The sequence below is a fragment of the Zea mays genome, chromosome 4, assembly GCF_902167145.1.
Source record: "Zea mays cultivar B73 chromosome 4, Zm-B73-REFERENCE-NAM-5.0, whole genome shotgun sequence".
NCBI lineage: Eukaryota > Viridiplantae > Streptophyta > Magnoliopsida > Poales > Poaceae > Zea > Zea mays.
In genome coordinates, this window is record NC_050099.1 from 215,516,665 (window position 1) to 215,535,573 (window position 18,909).

An 18,909-nucleotide genomic window follows, 5' to 3' on the forward strand; every position below is an offset into this window, starting at 1 on the left:
ATGATGGCGGCTGGGGGCACAGCCTCGCCTGTGGACTCCCCCTCCCCCTCTTAATAGTAGCAGAGATGAGGGCAAATATTCAGGACCAGTTTGAATCGAGGAATTATATAGAAATTTAATTTTGTAGTGAAACCGTAAGAATGGGGACCCCACATTCCAAACACACCTGAAAGGTACTGTAGGCTATAGTAATATAGAATGTACTTATACATATATAAGATTAAATAAATTAGGTGGGGATAATTTCGACAAGTGTCGTCACCACAACAATACAAGAATTCGGAAATCGGACTACAGGAGGTGCCAGAGTGGCCCTGTTGTTCATGAAGTTTTTTGTTGGACAAACAATTTAAAACACAATTACACCACTGTTTTGCAACCACAAAAGCTTTCATTAAATTCTAAAATTAAACTCAGAAAGACACTTCCTAGTCATAAAAAACAACATCTCAAAAAAGTTTTATTGCGAGTCCACAATGAACAAGGGGATATCAGGTCTTGCACTGGCAGTCTCCTCTGACCCATCAGCTGCTTGTGTTTCTTTTCCCTCCTTTGAACTCTTATCCTTCTTTTCTTCTTCTTGGAGGCCTTGCTCTCGGAAGGGGCAGGAGCATCTTCCTTTTTCTCTGTATCACTAGTCTAGTTGGCACCTTTGTTCTCAGCTGCAAGAAAACATGGCATGAGAGAATTGAGTCCATACAAAATAGATCAGGTAGTTTTAACGTCAACATGTATGACTCTCACCATCCTGTGCAGCGCTGCTCGAATCCTAGAAAGTCCCAGCTCAGCCAATACTACATCAAGTTTTGCTAGTTCCTTCTTTTTCATCTCTTTTTTAGACAGTTGTCTTTCTGTATCTTTGGGTGGCGCAGCCAGGGCCATAGCTTTCTTGATAGCAGGTTCGGCTGGGGCATCTTCCGCATCATGCTTTAGGTTCATCCTCAGCTCCATCATCAACCTCAAAATCAAGGTCCTCATCATCACTCTCAATGTCCTGCAACATATACAGAAGTACATCTAAGAACACTATCAGAGAGGCTAACTATAACGACAATCAGCCAAACATGCTCCATCTCCCTCGAGATGAGTAAATTATACTTCCACTTAAGTAGTTCAGTTTCAAAGCAAAATTTCTGACAGAAAACAAGTAGAACAATAACTAGAGTTTGCTATGACAGACATGCAACACCTATCATGTATAACCATTTCTAAATCACTTGCTTAGCCAAGATATAGTGGAACAAGTCCCTATCCAAGGCACATTTTTTCTTTAGTAGGTGGTTTATTTCCAACAGTATTAGTACAAACACATCTTATAAAGAGTATCACTATTGCTCTTAATTGTTGTATGCTCCTTAAAACCACAACTAATTAGAACAGTAAAAACTAGTGAGAAAACATCCATACACATGACGAGCCTCTTTAATTCTTTATTGGCAATATGTGATATTATACAGTTATCCAACATTCTCACCTCATTGCTAAATCCATTAATTGCCAAAAAAGATAGTATGAACTATATATACACCAATATGGGCATTATACACCAATTTGCCAATTCTACTTATGCAGCATAACTGCGCGTGTCAGTTTGTCAAGAAAATATGGGCATAATTCATACTACTACATGCATAAATATGAAGTCAGCTCTTAAGTTGCAAATCAGTATGGTTCAGTGCTGACTTCTGAAAACTAAATATACTCGAGCATAGACCAGATCCTCTCAATTTTCAGTACATAAGCAACTTTATCAGATAATATTGGGATGTTTACATAAATAAAATGCAAAACATTGTAGGAATGGAAAAATAACTTGAAAACCTACTTAAAATGACTTCATATAAGTCCTCATGTGTCACGGGTAGGGTAGGATGTAGATCGAGCGAGGGGAGGGGTCATGGGAGATGATGGCATCGATGCGAGACAGCATGGCTAGGAGGCCCTAATGTCGTCCCCGATGCCGAAAATGGTGTAGAGCTCCTGGCCGGCGAGGTCGTCCAGTGACGTCGTGCATTGCTTGATGAATGAGTCGAGCACCGCCGTCATGGGGTCCGATCCCCCTGCTTGCTTCAGGAGCAAATTTAGATTTTCTACAGCCTTAGAAGCAAATTTAGATTTTCTACCTCTTTTAACAAGAATAAAGCATTTGCTACCAAAGACTCTAAAATATGAAACATTGGGCTTTTTACCGGTTAGGAGTTCATATGACGTTTTCTTGAGGATTCGGTGAAGGTAGAGACGGTTGATGGCATAGCAAGCGGTGTTGATTGCTTCCGCCCAAAACCGATCCGAAGTCTTGTATTCATCAAGCATGGTCCTTGCCATATCAAGTAGAGTTCTATTCTTCCTCTCCACTACACCATTTTGTTGAGGTGTGTAGGGAGAAGAGAACTCATGCTTGATGCCCTCATCCTCAAGGAAGCCTTCTATTTGTGAGTTCTTTAACTCCGTTCCGTTGTCGCTTCTAATCTTTTTGATCCTTAAGCCGAACTCATTTTGAGCCCGTCTCAAGAATCCCTTTAAGGTCTCTTGGGTTTTTGATTTTTCCTGCAAAAAGAACACCCAAGTGAAGCTAGAATAATCATCCACAATTAAAAGACAATACTTACTCCCGTCGATGCTTATGTAAGCTATCGGGCCGAATAGATCCATGTGGAGCAGCTCAAGCGGCCTGTCGGTCGTCATGATGTTCTTGTGTGGATGATGAACACCAACTTGCTTCCCTGCTTGACATGCGCTACAAACCCTGTCTTTCTCAAAATGAACATTTGTTAGTCCCAAAATGTGCTCTCCCTTTAGAAGCTTGTGAAGATTCTTCATCCCAATGTGGGCTAGTCGGCGATGCCAGAGCCAACCCATGTTAGTCTTAGTAATTAAGCAAGTGTCGAGTTCGGCTCTATTAAAATCAACTAAGTATAGCTGACCCTCTAACACTCCCTTAAATGCTACCAAATCATCACTTCTTCTAAAGACAGTAACCCCTATATCCGTAAAAAAGACAATTGTAGCCCATTTTGCATAATTGAGAAATAGAAAGCAGGTTGTAATCTAAAGAATCTACAAGAAAAACATTGGAAATAGAGTGGTCAGGAGATATAACGATTTTACCAAGTCCTTTGACCAAACCTTGATTTCTATCCCCGAATGTGATAGCTCTTTGGGGATCATTGTTTTTCTCGTAGGAGGAGAACATCCTTTTCTCCCCAGTCATGTGGTTGTGCACCCGCTATCGATGATCCAACTTGAGCCCTCGGATGCATAAACCTACAAAACAAATTTAGGCCTTGTTCTTAGGTACCCGAACGGTCTTGGGTCCTTCGACATTAGAAACAAGCACCTTGGGTACCCAAACACAAGTCTTTGACCCCAACATATTTGACAACTATTTTGCCTGATTTGTTAGTTAAAACATATGATGCATCAAAAGTCTTAAATGAAATGTTAGGTTCATTCGATGCAATAGGAGATTTCTTTTTAGGCAATTTAACATGGGTTGATTGCCTAGAGCTAGATGCCTCACTCTTATACATAAAAGTATGATGAGAGCAAGAGTGAGACTTCCTAGAATGAATTCTCCTAATTTTGTGTTCGGGATAACCGGCAGGGTACAAAATGTAACCCTCGTTATCCTGAACCATGGGAGCCTTGCCCTTAACAAAGTTAGACAATTTCTTAGGGGCATTAAGCTTGACATTGTCTCCCTTTTGGAAGCCAATGCCATCCTTAATGCCAGGGCGTCTCCCACTATAGAGCATGCTTCTAGCAAATTTAAAATTTTCATTTTCTAAGTCATGCTCATTAATTTTAGCACTAAGTTGAGCTATGTGATCATTTTGTTGTTTAATCAAGGCTAGGTGATCATGAATAGCATGAACATTAATATCTCTACATCTAGTGCAAATAGTAACATGCTCAACGGTAGGTGTAGAGGGTTTGCAAGTATTTAATTCAACAATCTTAGCATGTAAAATAGCATTCTCATCTCTAAGAATGGAAATATAAACATTGCAAACATTTAAATCTTTAGCCTTAGCAATTAATTTTTCATTTTCACTCTTAAGGCTAGAGAGAGATGCATTCAATTTGTCAATCTTAGCAATCAAATTAGCATTATCATTTCTAAGGTTGACAAGAGAATCATCACTAACATTTAATTTCTCAACCTTAGCAATCAATTTATCATTTTCAAATCTAAGGTTGGAAATAGTGTCATGGCAAGTTCTTAGCTCACTAGTTAATTTCTCACATTTTTCTATCTCCCGAGCATAAGCATTTTTAACTTTAACATGCTTCTTATTTTCTTTAATTAGGAAGTCCTCTTGGCTATCCAAGAGTTCATCCTTCTCATGAATAGCACTAATCAATTCATTCAACTTTTCCTTTTGTTGCATGTTTAAGTTGGCAAAAAGGGTGAGCAAGTCATCCTCATCATCACTAGAGCTAGCCTCATCACTAGATGTTGCATATTTAGTGGAAGCTCTAGATTTTACCTTCTTCTTTTTGGCGTCCTTTGCCATGAGGCACTTGTGGTCGACGTTGGGGAAGAGAAGACCCTTGTTGACGGCAATGTTTGAAGCGTCCTCGTCGGAGGAAGAGTCGGTGGAGCTCTCGTCGGAGTCCCACTCCCGGCAAACATGGGCATCGCCGCCCTTCTTCTTGTAATACTTCTTCTTCTCCTTCCTTCTCCACTTATTGTCGTCGCCCCTGTCACTATCACTTGATAATGTTCATTTAGCAATGAAATGACCGGGCTTACCAAACTTGTAGCAAACTTTCTTGGAGCGGGGCTTGTAGTCCTTCCCCCTCCTTTGCTTGAGGATTTGGCGAAAGCTTTTGATGATTAAAGCCATCTCCTCATTGTCGAGCTTGGAGGCGTCGATGGGAAGCCTACTTGACGTAGACTCTTCCTTCTTCTCCGTCGCCTTGAAGGCGACGGGTTGCACCTCAGATGTAGAGGTGGCGCCTTGCTCGATGATTTTCTTGGAGCCTTTGATCATTAATTCAAAGCTCACAAATTTTCCTATCACTTTCTCGGGAGACATTAGTTTATATCTTGGATCACCATGAATTAATTAAACTTGAGTAGGGTTAAGGAAAACAAGTGATCTAAGAATAACCTTGACCATTTCATGGTCATCCCATTTGGTGCTCTCGAGGTTGCGCACTTGGTTCACCAATGTCTTGAGCCGGTTGTACATTGCTTGTGGCTCCTCCCCTTGATGAAGCATGAAGCGACCGAGCTCCGCCTCGATCGTTTCTCTCTTGGTGATCCTTGTCACCTCATCTCCTTCGTGTGCGGTCTTGAGCACGTCCCAAATATCTTTGGCGGATTCTAACCCATGCACTTTGTTATACTCCTCTCGACTTAAAGAGGCGAGGAGTATAGTTGTTGCTTGGGAGTTAAAGTGTCGTACTTGGTCGGCTTCATCCGAGTCATAGTCTTTATCCCCCACCTGTGGTACCTGCGCTCCATACTCAACAACATCCCATATACTTTTGTGGAGTGAGGTTAGATGACCTTTCATTCTAGCACTCCACATAGAATAATCTTCACCCTCAAACATGGGTGGTTTGCCTAATGGGACGGAAAGTAAAGGAGTATGTTTAGGAATGCGAGGATAGCGTAGGGGAATCTTACTAAACTTCTTGCGCTCGTGGCGCTCAGAAGTGATGGAAGGCGTGTCGGAGCCAGATGTAGAAGGTGATGAAGAATCGGTCTCGTAGTAGACCACCTTCTTCATTTTCTTTTTCTTCTCGCCGCTTCGATGCGACTTGGTGTGTGAAGGGGATCCCTTCACCTTGTTGCCGGACTCTCCCGATGGAGCCTTCCCGTGGCTTGTGGCGGGCTTCTCGCCGGTCAGCATCTCCTTCTTGGCGTGATCTCCCGACATCACTTTGAGCGGTTAGGCTCTAATGAAGTACCGAGCTCTGATACAAATTGAAAGTCGCCTAGAGGGGGGGGGGGGGGGGTGAATAGGCAAATCTGAAATTTATAAACTTTAAGCCCAACTACAAGCCGAGGTTAGCGTTAGAATTAAATTCGAGTGCGAAAGAGAGGGAAAACAAATCAACAAAAAAATATAGCGGATGAACATGGTGATTTGTTTTACCGAGGTTCGATTCTTGCAAACCTACTCCTCGTTGAGGTGGTCACAAAGACCTGGTCTCTTTCAACCCTTTCCCTCTCTCAAACGGTCACTTAGACCGAGTGAGCCTTTCTCTTCAATCAAATGGGACACTCAGTCCACTACAAGGACCACCACAACTTGGTGTCTCTTGTTTTGATTAAAAGTGAGTTGGAAACAAGAATAGAGGAAGAAGAAAAGCGATCCAAGCGCAAGAGCTCAAAAGAACACAAAAGTCTCTCTCTCTCTCTAGTCACTAATTTGTTTGGAGTGATTCCGGACTTGGGAGAGGATTTGATCTCTTTGTTTGTGTCTTGGACTGAAGTCTAGAGCTCCTGTATGAGGTTTGATGGCTGAAAACTTGGATGCATTGAAGTGTGGTGGTTGGGGGTATTTATAGCCCCAACCACCAATATGGCCATTGGTGAGGGCTTCTGTCGTATGGCGCACCGGACAGTCCGGTGCGCCACCGGACACTGTCTGGTGCGCCAGCCACGTAACCCAACCGTTAGGGTTCGACCGTTGGAGCTTCTGACATGTGGGCCACCAGACAGTCCGGTGGTGCACCGGACAGTCACTATTCACTGTCCGGTGCGCATTCTGCGCCTGCTCTAACTTCTACGCGCGCAGGCACGCACTGTTGATCACTATTCACCTTTTGCAGACGACCGTTGGCACTGTTTGCCGTTACTCCGCTTGGCACACCGGACAGTCCAGTGCTACACCGGACAGTCCGGTGAATTATAGCGGAGAGGCTCCCCAAATTCCCGAAGCTAGCGAGTTGGAGATAAACCACCCTGGTGCACCAGACACTGTCCGGTGGTGCACCTGACAGTCCAGTGGTGCACCGGACAGTCCGGTGCGCCAGACTAAGGCAGCCTTCGGTTGCTTTGCTCCTTTCTTTTTGAACCCTTTCTTTGAACTTTGTATTGGTTTATTGTGAACCTTTGGCACCTGTAGAACTTATGATCTAGAGCAAACTAGTTAGTCCAATTATTTGTGTTGGGCAATTCAACCACCAAAATCATTTAGGAAAAGGTGTGAGCCTATTTCCCTTTCAGTGCAGCGTGTGCTATGCTGCTTTGCACCTGTTGAATAATTAGACAATTTCCAGATTAAATTCTGAATATAAATCATGACCAAATCAGAAGAACTGAAGTGAAAAGTCAAATAAGATGATGCGTACTGATCAGACATACTGATAGATAGTGCGGGCCGGAATCAGCAGGGTCGACGACGTCGAAGCAGCGGGGTTGATGATCAGCGGAATCAGCGAGGTCGACGACGTCAGAAGATCATGAGCAGTCGCGTGAGGACGCTTCCCAAAAACCTTATTCGCCCTCTCCCGGTGCAGGATCTCGAAGGCGAAGGGTTCCAGAGACCTGCTCTCCCGATCGCAGATGCTCGTCGGCGGTCAGGATGAAGAGAACTGAAGGCGGCACAGCTGTGAACACAGGCGAAAGCGAAAACTGGGATGATTTGGATGCTGGCTGCCAGACGCCTTTTATAGGGTCGAGTCCACGAACAAATAGCTATCATCAATCCAATCTACACGCGAAAATCTCGCGTTCAATTTAGATTTTATAGCAATCGGTTAGGATTCTGAACTTAACAGCCAAGCAACCAAAAAATTAAAACGGCAAAAGGAAGTCACGCCCCCACAAGGCGAGGGACCGGATTTCGGCGGACCATTCACGCGCATGTTGTGCGCCCGCGCCCTTCGCCTCGCCCTGCCCAGGCCAGGCGAGGCGAGGCGAGGCGAGCGAGCGCGCACGCATGTGGCTCTCCACACTCTCTCCTCTCATCCATGACTTGGTGAGTGAGTGTGGCCTGTTCCACTCCACTTGGACTAGCAATATGGAACTATTGGTTCCACCATTCTCTAGCCATACACATATATGGGCTTCTGAGATTTTCCTGGGATTTAATTGAATTTCTCAATAGGGCCTAGCCCATAAATCCTAACAATCCCCCACCAGATCTCAAATGCCCAAATGCAGCTTTCGCCATTGTTCACTACTATTTAGTATACTAGTGTTTCATCAGAGACTATTAAGTTGAACTTCTGCCTGGAACTCCAAGCTACACCAACCCACAACTTGGACAATGGAGTATGCCTTGAATTGCAAGTTTTGTGTGAATGGGTTTCACTTAAAGCCATGACCAGTACTTGGCTACCAGTAGTCCCCTTATCGGGTGGAGCATATACGTCGTACTCCAAGGTCTCTTCATGAGTTTACTAGAGATCACCCAGATCTCATAGACTGCGGTGTTAGACAGTCTAACTCATATAGGTGTGTTTCTTTTTCAAGAATGTTCTGCAGGACAACATCTTTGCTAATACAAGCCAACAAAACACATTAAGGCACAAAGCCAACCTGCCTTACAACATTTGAGAGTATTGCATCTTTACTTAGAGAGGGTCAAAGGTTACTCTCCTCAGTTAACCAATGGCTTGTTCTTCCCAGGACCTAATTCACGGGATCTTCGATCACATAGATTGGGTTTCCACCATGGAAACTTATACGGGTCTCATACCCATCTCTCTCGATGCGATTTCTATCACATTACGTGGTAGTCCCTTGGTAAAAGGATCTGCCAGATTTTTATCTGTTGAAATATTAGTCACACTTATAACTCCAGAGTTTCTCAACTTTCTGACAGACTTCAATCGTCTTTTGACATGTCTTGATGACTTCCCATTATCCTTAGAACCTGTCACTTTAGCAATCACTGTCTGATTGTCACAGTTCATAAGGATAGCTGGTGTTGGTTTCTCAACCACCGGCAAGTCCATCAAGAGTTCACGCAACCATTCTACCTCAACGGTTGCTGTGTCAAGTGTAGCTAGCTCAGCTTCCATGGTTGACCTCATCAAGATGGTCTGCTTGCATGACCTCCATGATACCGCCCTCCACCAATAGTAAAGACATAACCACTGGTGGCATAAAGCTCGTCTGCATCAGATATCCAGTTCGAATCACTATATCCTTCAAGTACTGCATGCAGACCAGAATAGTGAATTCCATAACTCATTGTACCTTGCAAGTAGCGCATAACCCGCTCAAGTGCATGCCAATGATCAGTCTCGGGGTTTGATATGAACCTACTCAATTTGCTGATACCAAACGAGATATCGGGCCTTGTTGCACCAGCAAGATACATGAGTGAACTAACGATCTAAGAGTATCTCAATTGGTCTAAACCAATTCTCTTGTTCTTTTGCAGTGTCACACTGGGATCATAAGGTGTTGGAGAAGGTTTGCAATCAGAGAAGCCTAATCGCTTCAAAACCTTTTCAACATAGTGAGATTACGAGAGAGTAATCCCACCATATGCCTTAATCAGCTTGATGTTTAGAATCACATCAGCTTCCCCCAGATCTTTCATATCAAAACTCTTTGATAGAAAAGACTTGACCTCATTGATCACATCAATGTTTGTGCCAAATGTGGCGGAACTGCCCAAATTATTCCAACTTAAGTGCCTAAGCCCCGCCTTAGAGGCTAGACCACACTTAAATGGGAATAACCCGTCAACCCCTCGGATCTAGTCCGACACGGCCACTGACAGGATCAAGTACCACAATCTCACTCGAAGGTGAGTCACAGAGCAAATACAATAAAGCATAAAACCATACATGCCAGAGTATTAAATTATTACATCACCATCATCATCATCGGAGTTTTTGCAAAAGTAACCATCATTGTTCGAAGTGCAGCGGAAATGAACTAACGGTAAAAAAAAATGGAGAGATGGGGAAGCATGTCCCATCACTCCTCATGCTCCTCCTCAGCCGAGGCAGGGTCCCACTCGACAGTCCAACCCGGTGGCAAGGTGGACGGCCAAGTTATTCCAGCAACCATTTCCTCCAGAGAACCTGTAAAAATTATGCCACAAGCAAGGCTGAGTTTACTAATACTCAGCTAGACTTACCCGGTGTGAGGAGTCTACTCCTCTACCTCTAGACATGCAGCTGTTTGGCTGTGGGGTTTGGTTGCCAAAAGCACTAGCTGAGTTTTTAAATCAAGATTTTAATTTGGTCAAAATTAAGTGTGACTCTCTTAAGGCTAAAAGTGAACTATCTATTCATACATGGTAACAAACATTATTAGCAATCACATCTTATATCAACTCATCATATTTCCACTTGTTACTCAATGTAGCAGCATGGATCAAGCAGTCTCATTAGCTGCGAGAAGCAGACGATTCGAATCGAGTTTTTATCCTTGCAAGGTAAACCTAAACACACGATATGCAGGGGCACTCCGTCCCCACACATATCAACCGTCCCCATCGATTCCCTGGCAACAGAAAGGGGCTCACCGCCTTGGCGTACAATGCCTCACTGACCTCGACTGGCCGTCGTGCAGTGACCGCACTTGTACCCACCATAACCGGAATGGGAGACCTCGTCTCAGGTCGCGTGAGGAGGGCAATCTGCGGGCAGGTTCACTCAGGTACTAGGCTTACCGATTTACCATATTTCTCGGTATGTGTTTAGTACGTTCAAACGCTTGACTCACGGTACCACACCTTAATCCTTATTCAATTTTTTATCCCGTAGACAACCAATCCCCATGGATTGTTGCCCACAACCAACATCAGTACGATATGAAAGTGGGTACAATCAATGTCCTGACCTCGCGCGAGTGCTAGAAAAATCACTCGTCTTCTACCGAGATCCTACTTAATAAAGCAGCTACTCGACCTAGCATACTAGTATTCATCTCAATAGGATTCCTGAGATCATGCAACTAGGGTTCCAAACAATTCCTACACCTAAGTGCACAATCAATCCTACAATCATTTAGTGAAGTAAAATAGCATAAATAACAGGTTATGCATAAAACCAGGGCTTGCCTTCCAAAGCAGTGGCTGTCAGGTCCTCTGGTGCAGGCTCGGGTGTTGGGTCCGGGGCTACCTCCTGAGCAGCTCCTTGCTCCGGCACGAGGATGTACTCTCCGTCAGCAAGATTACAGTCTATCGAAATGCAATGAACATGTATGTCATGATTATGCAGGATTTAAGAACATTAAGCTAAAGAAACTAAGTCAAGAATTAACTTAGGGTTTCCTGGTTATGTGGGTCTTCTAGTGGTATATATATACATAGACTTATTACCTTTTAAGCTTAGGTTTTCTTTTAGGATAACATAGTGGATTGGTATTGTCTTTATAGATTTCAGTGGACAATTTTATAAAGGTTTTAGGACGACATTAATTTCCATTATTCATTTTCCTTTTTTTTAATTTCCATTTAGGGTTTCTAGTGTAGGTTTGAACTACGACAGTGTTTTAATAATTTCCAAAAAATCTGTAAAAATTACAGTGGGTTGTCACTTGCTATTCTAGCTTGTTTTAAGAATTTGAGGCTTAAAGTACAAAAGCTAGGCTTTAAACAAAAATGACAAGAGTTATGCAAAATGGGCCACTTTACACTACATCTCTTAGTTAGGTGTAGGTTCTGTCTTAAAGGTTATTTTTGCTGGCATCCCATAGTAATGATAGGTCTCTGTGCTAAAAATCACAGAAAACTAAGGGGTGGTTATTTAGTTATGATTTTCTTAAGTTTAAGGTCAAAAAGGCACTTTCTACTACATTATTATTTGAAAAATGTCAAACAGCAGATTTCATATTTTTCCTAAGTTCTCCTCAATAAAACATTAGTTATCCCAAGGGTGGGGGTGTTTTTACCTTGGGGTTATTTTTGTAGAGTTTTTCTAAGTTTCACTTGTTTTATTAAAACAAAAGGGATCCTACTTATTTTATACTAAAACAGGGCATGATATATTTTTCCAGTGAACTACATTAAATAAGTATCCTAAAAAAATAGAGATACTCTCTGGTTCTTTGTTTAAAGTACATTTTCTATTTTTCTTATCCTTAAGCATATTAGGAAATAAGGGGTAAAAACTAACTTAATGGAGTGGACAGAGAGGTTTAACATTTTTATTTGGTTTAGTGGGTAGATACAAACTTCTCAAAATTTTTCTAACCCTGGTCAAACAATATTCCTATTTTTCATCCTAATATTGAGTTTTGAGTAGTTTTCTTATTTAATTTAAAACTTCAGAAAGAAATACAAGAACCATGGGTTTTATTATTTTTATCTGATAGTTCCTAATTTCCAGAATCTAGCAAAATTGGTTTGAACATTTTTGGATGATTATTCTTCAAGTTATGCATTTAATTAGTTATCTGTCCTAACAAAAGAAAATAAATTCGAAAATGGAAAAGAAAACAGGTTTACGCTGAGGCCCCTGGGGTTTATCTCTCTTTTTTCTCACAAAACAGTCCTCGGTCCACTATTGGCATGGGTCACTGACATTGCACAAAACCCCCTGGACCTAACCGAAATCTAACCTGCGCTCCCTGACTGACTTAAACAGTACCCGCGGCATAGATTACGACGGTGGGGCTTACCGGCGGCAGTAGAGCTCCGGCGGGGTGGTCAGTGACGTCCGGGAGGTCGCGACGGTCACGTCGGTGTGCGGGTCGGCGTCGGAGGTGGTCGGAGCTACCCTGGCCACGAGCACAGGCGGCGGGGGTCGTCGGCGGCTCCTGCTCCAGCCAAACCACGGCGGTATAGTTCAATTAAGGTGCACGAGGAGCTCCACGGGGTGATGTAGAGGCCATGTACGCAACGAATTGGAAATCGGTGCAGAGGCTTACCCGGTCCATGTGCGCCGGCGGGTTCTTGAACTCCGGTGAGCACGATTGAGCTATTCCGGTGACGCGGGTCCACGGGTCAAGCTTGAGCAAGTCTCACGGCCTCACCAGGAAGCTATCTGAGGGCTTGGGTCAAACGGAGGAGGACGGGAAAGGGGCTGGTCACGGTGGTTGCTCTCGGGCGGCACTGGCGGGTCGCGGGGAGGTCGCCGGAGCTAATGGCTGGGTCGGGTAAGTCAGGCGAGGTACGGAGGAGGCAACGGGGAAGGAAGCCGAGCACTGGGGCGGGCTTTATAGCCATGGCGCGGGCGTGGTCACGGGCTGCCGCGGGCGCGCGGGGTTCGCGCACGGGCGTGCCCCCGGATGTCAGCTCGCGTCGAACACGTGGAAGCTTGCTTCTGCCATGGTTCAACGGCGGATTAGAGCGCCATAGCGTGCGTATCTTGGCAAAGTCACTGTGTACGGTCGCTTCTATGCTCCAAATCCTACCTTTTTGCTGTGAGTTCCAAGTCGAGATATGGTCGGGGTAGGGAGATAGAGAGGGGAGAAGTTTGCTGTGTCAGCTAGGTCCGAACCGAGACAAAAGTGGTGTCAAGTCGTGTCTAGCGCCCTAGGGTAGGTGTCACCTCTTTCCAGGGTGTTCTAGGGTTAATTTGGCGCCACTTTGTCAATTGGGTCGAAGGGTTTTGAAAATTGGATTAAGGTGAACATGTGGAATCTTTGTGCAAGGGTTAGTTTTTGTACTTAGGCAAAAACTGAATTCTTCCTTGTGCTGAAACTTAGGTGAACTTTTTAGGACTTTTCTGAAAACTTTTTGGGGGTACTTCCTTACTATTAAGTGTGGGTTATGAAGTATATTATAACTTTTATATTTGGCCCAAACCATGATCATAAGGTTTACATGACCTTTTGATCATAGCATCAATTAGGGTTCCTATTGCCCATGGGGGGGGTTTGCTTTAGGGTTTTGGGAAATCCCCACTTAGATGTGCATGACAAGCTAGGGCATGATATCCAAGATAGTTTGCACTTGATTAGGACCTTGAATTCAAAGTTTGAGGTACTTTTCCCATACAAATCTTCATGTGATAATGGGTTAAAAGGGGGTAACCCTGGGGTGGACACCCTGAGTAACACCTGGGGTGTTACAGCCCTCCCCCCTTAGGCCTAGTTTGGGTACTATTGGATTGAAGTGGTTTGGAGGGATTGAAGAGTGTTTAAATCCCTAATAGATCAAAAACTCTCCCAATACATCTCAATACACTTCAATCCGTCTCATTCCTAGAGTACCCAAACTAAGCCTTAAAGGGATCTCGTCCCGAGATTTCAGGTAGAGTCCCTTGGAGGGATGCTTGAAGGTGTGCTGGTGTTGTTTTCTCTTTATACTTAAGTTTCTCTTATTAACTGCTCTTCGAATGTCATCCTCTTTGCAACTTCAGAAGGAAGCCCTTCTTAAGTTAAATCCACAACTTAGACTATCCTTGTTATCTAAGTTTTTCCTATAATTGAATTCAAAGGGCAGGTGGGGGTGGGGTTTTGGGGTTACATACCGACTCCTTTGGGTAGAAAGTCGGGGAAGCGAGAGCGTAGAAAATCCTCAGTCTCCCATGTAGCTTCTTCTGCTGAATGGTGACTCCACTGAACTTTATACATTCTGATTGACCTTGCCCGAGTTGATCTTTCCTTTTGATCTAATACCTTGACGGGGTACTCTTGGTAGGACAAGTCTGGTTCTATCTCAATGTCTGGTTCCGGTAGTACTTCAGTGGGTAGGCGAACGCATTTCCGCAGCTGAGATACATGGAATACATTGTGAACTGACGACATGTGAGGTGGCAATTCCACTTGATAGGCTACGGGTCCACAAGCTTCCTTGACCTCGTATGGCCCAATGTAGCGAGGAGCTAACTTGCCCTTGATCCCGAATCTCTGGACACCCTTGGTGGGTGATACCTTAAGATAGACATGATCTCCCACCTCAATCTGTAGAGGCTTCCGCCTCTTATGATGATAGCTCCTTTGCCTGGCCTGAGCAGCTTCTAAGTTCTTGGTAATAACCCCGACCTTTGCCTCTGCCTCGAGTACCAAGTCTGGCCCAAAAATTTCCCTTTCTCCTGCTTGAGACCAATTTAGTGGGGTCCTACATCTTCTCCCATATAATGCCTCAAAAGGTGCCATCTTCAGACTGGACTGATAGCTGTTATTGTAAGAAAACTCTGCCAAAGACAGACACTTGTCCCAATCCTTTCCATAATGTAGTGCACATGCTCGCAACATGTCTTCCAAAATCTGATTCACCCTTTCTGTCTGGCCATCTGTTTGAGGGTGATACGCTGAGCTTCGGATGACATGGGTCCCAAGTGACTCTTGCAATTGCTCCCAAAATCGTGCCACAAATTGTGCTCCTCTGTCAGATATAATGGTCTTGGGAATACCATGCAACCTTACTATCTGATCAACATAAATTTCAGCGTACTTCTCTGTCCTGTGGGTGGTATGCACTGGCAAGAAATGAGCAGTCTTGGTCAACCTGTCCACGATAACCCAAATTGAATCATGGTGCCTGGAGGTATTGGGTAATCCCACTATGAAGTCCATGCAAATGTCCTCCCATTTCCAAGATGGTATGGGAAGGGGTTGCAAAGGGCCTGCTGCCTTCAAGTGACTAGCTTTAATTCTCTGGCAGGTGTCACATTCGGATATGTACTTGGCAATTTCCCTTTTCATTCTAGTCCACCAATATAGAGATCTGAGATCATGGTACATCTTGTTGCTACCAGGGTGCATGGAGAATTTGGAAAGGTGAGCTTCATCCAATATCTTCTTTCTGAGCTCAGGGTCCTTGGGAACAACCAATCGATCTCCAAACCATAGAATTCCCTTGCTGTCCTGTCGGAAACACTTGTATTTTTCTGCCTTTTGCTTGATCATATCTTTGATAACCTGAACACCCTTATCCTCAACCTGTGCCCTGATTATCTGCTCTTGCAATGTGGGCTCCACCGAGATATAGCTTAGGTCACCCGAAGAAACAACTTCCAGGTTCAGCTTGCACAACTCGTCACACAGGGTGGTAACTCCCACATCCATGCTCATACAATTGCACTGGGCCTTTCTGCTCAAGGCATCTGCCACAACATTGGCCTTCCCTGGGTGGTAATGCACCTCCAAATCATAGTCCTTGATTAACTCCAACCATCTCCTTTGCCTCATGTTTAGATCTGCTTGAGTGAAGATGTATTTGAGACTCTTATGATCGGTGTAGATGTTACAGTGAGCTCCCATCAAGTAATGTCTCCATATCTTGAGAGCATGAACCACAGCTGCCAATTCTAGATCATGGGTAGGGTAGTTCTGCTCATGGGGCCTGAGTGCTCGGGAAGCATAAGCAATCACTCTGTTCTCTTGCATCAAGACACATCCCAATCTGGTACCAGAAGCATCACAATAAACTTCAAATGGCTTGGTGTTGTCAGGTTGGGCCAGCACTGGGGCTGTTGTCAGATGCTGCCTCAAGGTATGAAAGGCATCCTCACACTTTTGGCTCCACTCAAATTTGACTCCCTTCTTCAACAGTTCAGTCATTGGTTTGACAATTCTGGAGAAATCCGGAATAAATCGTCGATAATACCCTGCCAATCCCAGAAAACTCCGAATTTGCTTCACTGTAGTCGGGGGTTTCCAGTCCATTACCTCTTGTACCTTCTCAGGATCAACTGATATCCCATCCTGAGAAATTGTGTGACCCAATAATTTAATCTCCTTCAGCCAGAACTCACACTTACTCAACTTAGCATACAACTGATGATCACGCAGTCTCTGAAGTACAGTATGCAAGTGTTTGGTGTGCTCGGCTTCATTCTTGGAATAAACCAGTATATCATCAATGAAAACGACCACGAACTTGTCTAATTCTGGCATAAATACTGAGTTCATCAAGTACATGAAATAAGCCGGGGCATTGGTCAGCCCAAAAGACATCACCAGAAACTCATACAGTCCATATCGGGTTGAGAAAGCCGTCTTGGGAATATCGCTGGCACAGATCTTGATCTGATGGTATCTTGAGCGAAGGTCTATCTTGGAGAATACCTTTGCTCCTACCAATTGATCGAACAGAACATCAATGCGGGGCAGCGGGTATTTGTTCTTAATAGTCACCGCATTGAGAGGGCGGTAGTCAACACACATCCTCAAACTCTCATCCTTTTTCTTCACAAATAATGCTGGACATCCCCATGGTGAAGTGCTTGGACGAATAAACCCCTTGTCCAACAATTCTTGCAATTGCTTCTTCAATTCTGCCAATTCCGCGGAAGGCATCCTATAGGGTCTCTTGGAGATAGGAGCAGTCCCGGGTTGCAATTCGATGGCGAACTCAATATCTCGGTCAGGTGGCATCCCTGGCAATTCATCTGGGAAAACATCTGGGTAGTCACAGACCACTGGGATCTTTTCCACCGGGGATTCTATCATAACAAAGGCACAAGATCGGGTACAACCCTGGTCGGGTAAATGCAAAACAGTCTCGCCATAAGCAGGGGAATGGATTTCAATGGCTCTGGCTGCAATGTCCAATACTGCCTGATGCCTGGTCAACCAGTCAGCTCCTAAAATAATATCCACGCTATCCAATCCTAAGATGAGAAGGGTGGTTCTAATCACCAGACTACCAAATTTTATAGGCACTTGCCTGTTGATTTGATAAGTGGCAACTCTGCCTCCTGGCGTTGAAATTGTAATGCCCCCATCGGTATGGTGAAAGGGCAACTGGCATTTGGCACTAAACTTGGCACTGATAAAACTATGCGATGCACCAGAATCAAAAAGAACAATAGCGGGATAATTTAAAACTGTAAAGATACCAGTCATGACGGGTGCTCCCTCTGGAATATCAGCCATGGTGGTGAAGTTCAGCCTGCCTTGCCTCACTTGCACCTTCTGCCTCTTGCCTTGGTTCTGATTGACATTCTGCCCCTGCTTCTGCTGGTTCCTGGTGCAATTCTTGGCATAATGCCCGGTGTTGCCACATGTGAAGCACCTGTTGTCATTTGCCTGGCGGTACTGCTGCTGCTGCTGATTGCTCCTCTGAGCTGGAAATTGGGTGCGGTTGGGTGCCTGCTGCTGCTGCGGTCGGATCACCCATCGCCCTTGCTGCTGCTGCGATCCCCTGCCCTGGGTGTCGGACACAATCCTGAAGCGCTGTGGCTGAGTTGAGGGTCCTGCCACAGGGGTCTTCCTCTTCTTCTCTGCCTGTCTAGCTGTAATGCAGTCCTCTTGGGAGATAGCCATGTTGACCAACTCATTGTAGCTGTTGGCCCTGACGGTGTTGAGACGATCCCGGAGCTTAGTGCTGAGCCCCCTCCTGAACCTATCCCTCTTCTTCTCATCTGTATCTGCATGATATCCCGCATACTGGCACAAGTCATTAAAGGCCTGGGCATACTGCAACACTGTCCTGTTGCCCTGAGTAAGTGCCAAAAACTCATTGAGCTTCCTGTCCATGATCCCGGCGGGTATATGGTGTCCTCTGAAAGCTGCTTTGAACTCCCTCCACTCCACCTCTCGGTCCTCTGGCTGCATAGCAAGAAAATGATCCCACCAAGTCCTTGCGGGTCCGCGAAGCTGCTGCGTGGCGAACCTGACTTTGGTGACCTCTGAGCAAGCTCCATGGAGCAGTGGGAATTTGGATTCCACCACTCGCAACCAGACATCTGCATCAAGTGGGTCCTCCGCCCTTGTGAACAATGGAGGCTGGGTGCTAAGGAATTCCTGGTATGTAGCCGCCGCGGGGTGACGCTGATGGTCTCCACCACCATAATGCTGAGGTGGTGGCTGACGTTGAGCCAGCTGCCTCAGGATCTCATTCTGCTGAGCCATAAGCTCCTGCAGAGTGGGAGGTGGTGGCGGCGGTGGAGGAACGCGCTCGTTCTGGCCACGACGCTGCCTCCCGGCCATCTGAAAAACCACATACATACTTAACACCACAGTTCCAAGTTCAAGATTTTTTCACGGAGAAAAAGTTAAAACAACATGATAGACTCCGACTTCAACAAAAGGATTTTAAAGAGGCATAAATTCTTCCTTCCAAATTTAAACTGATAACAGCATCC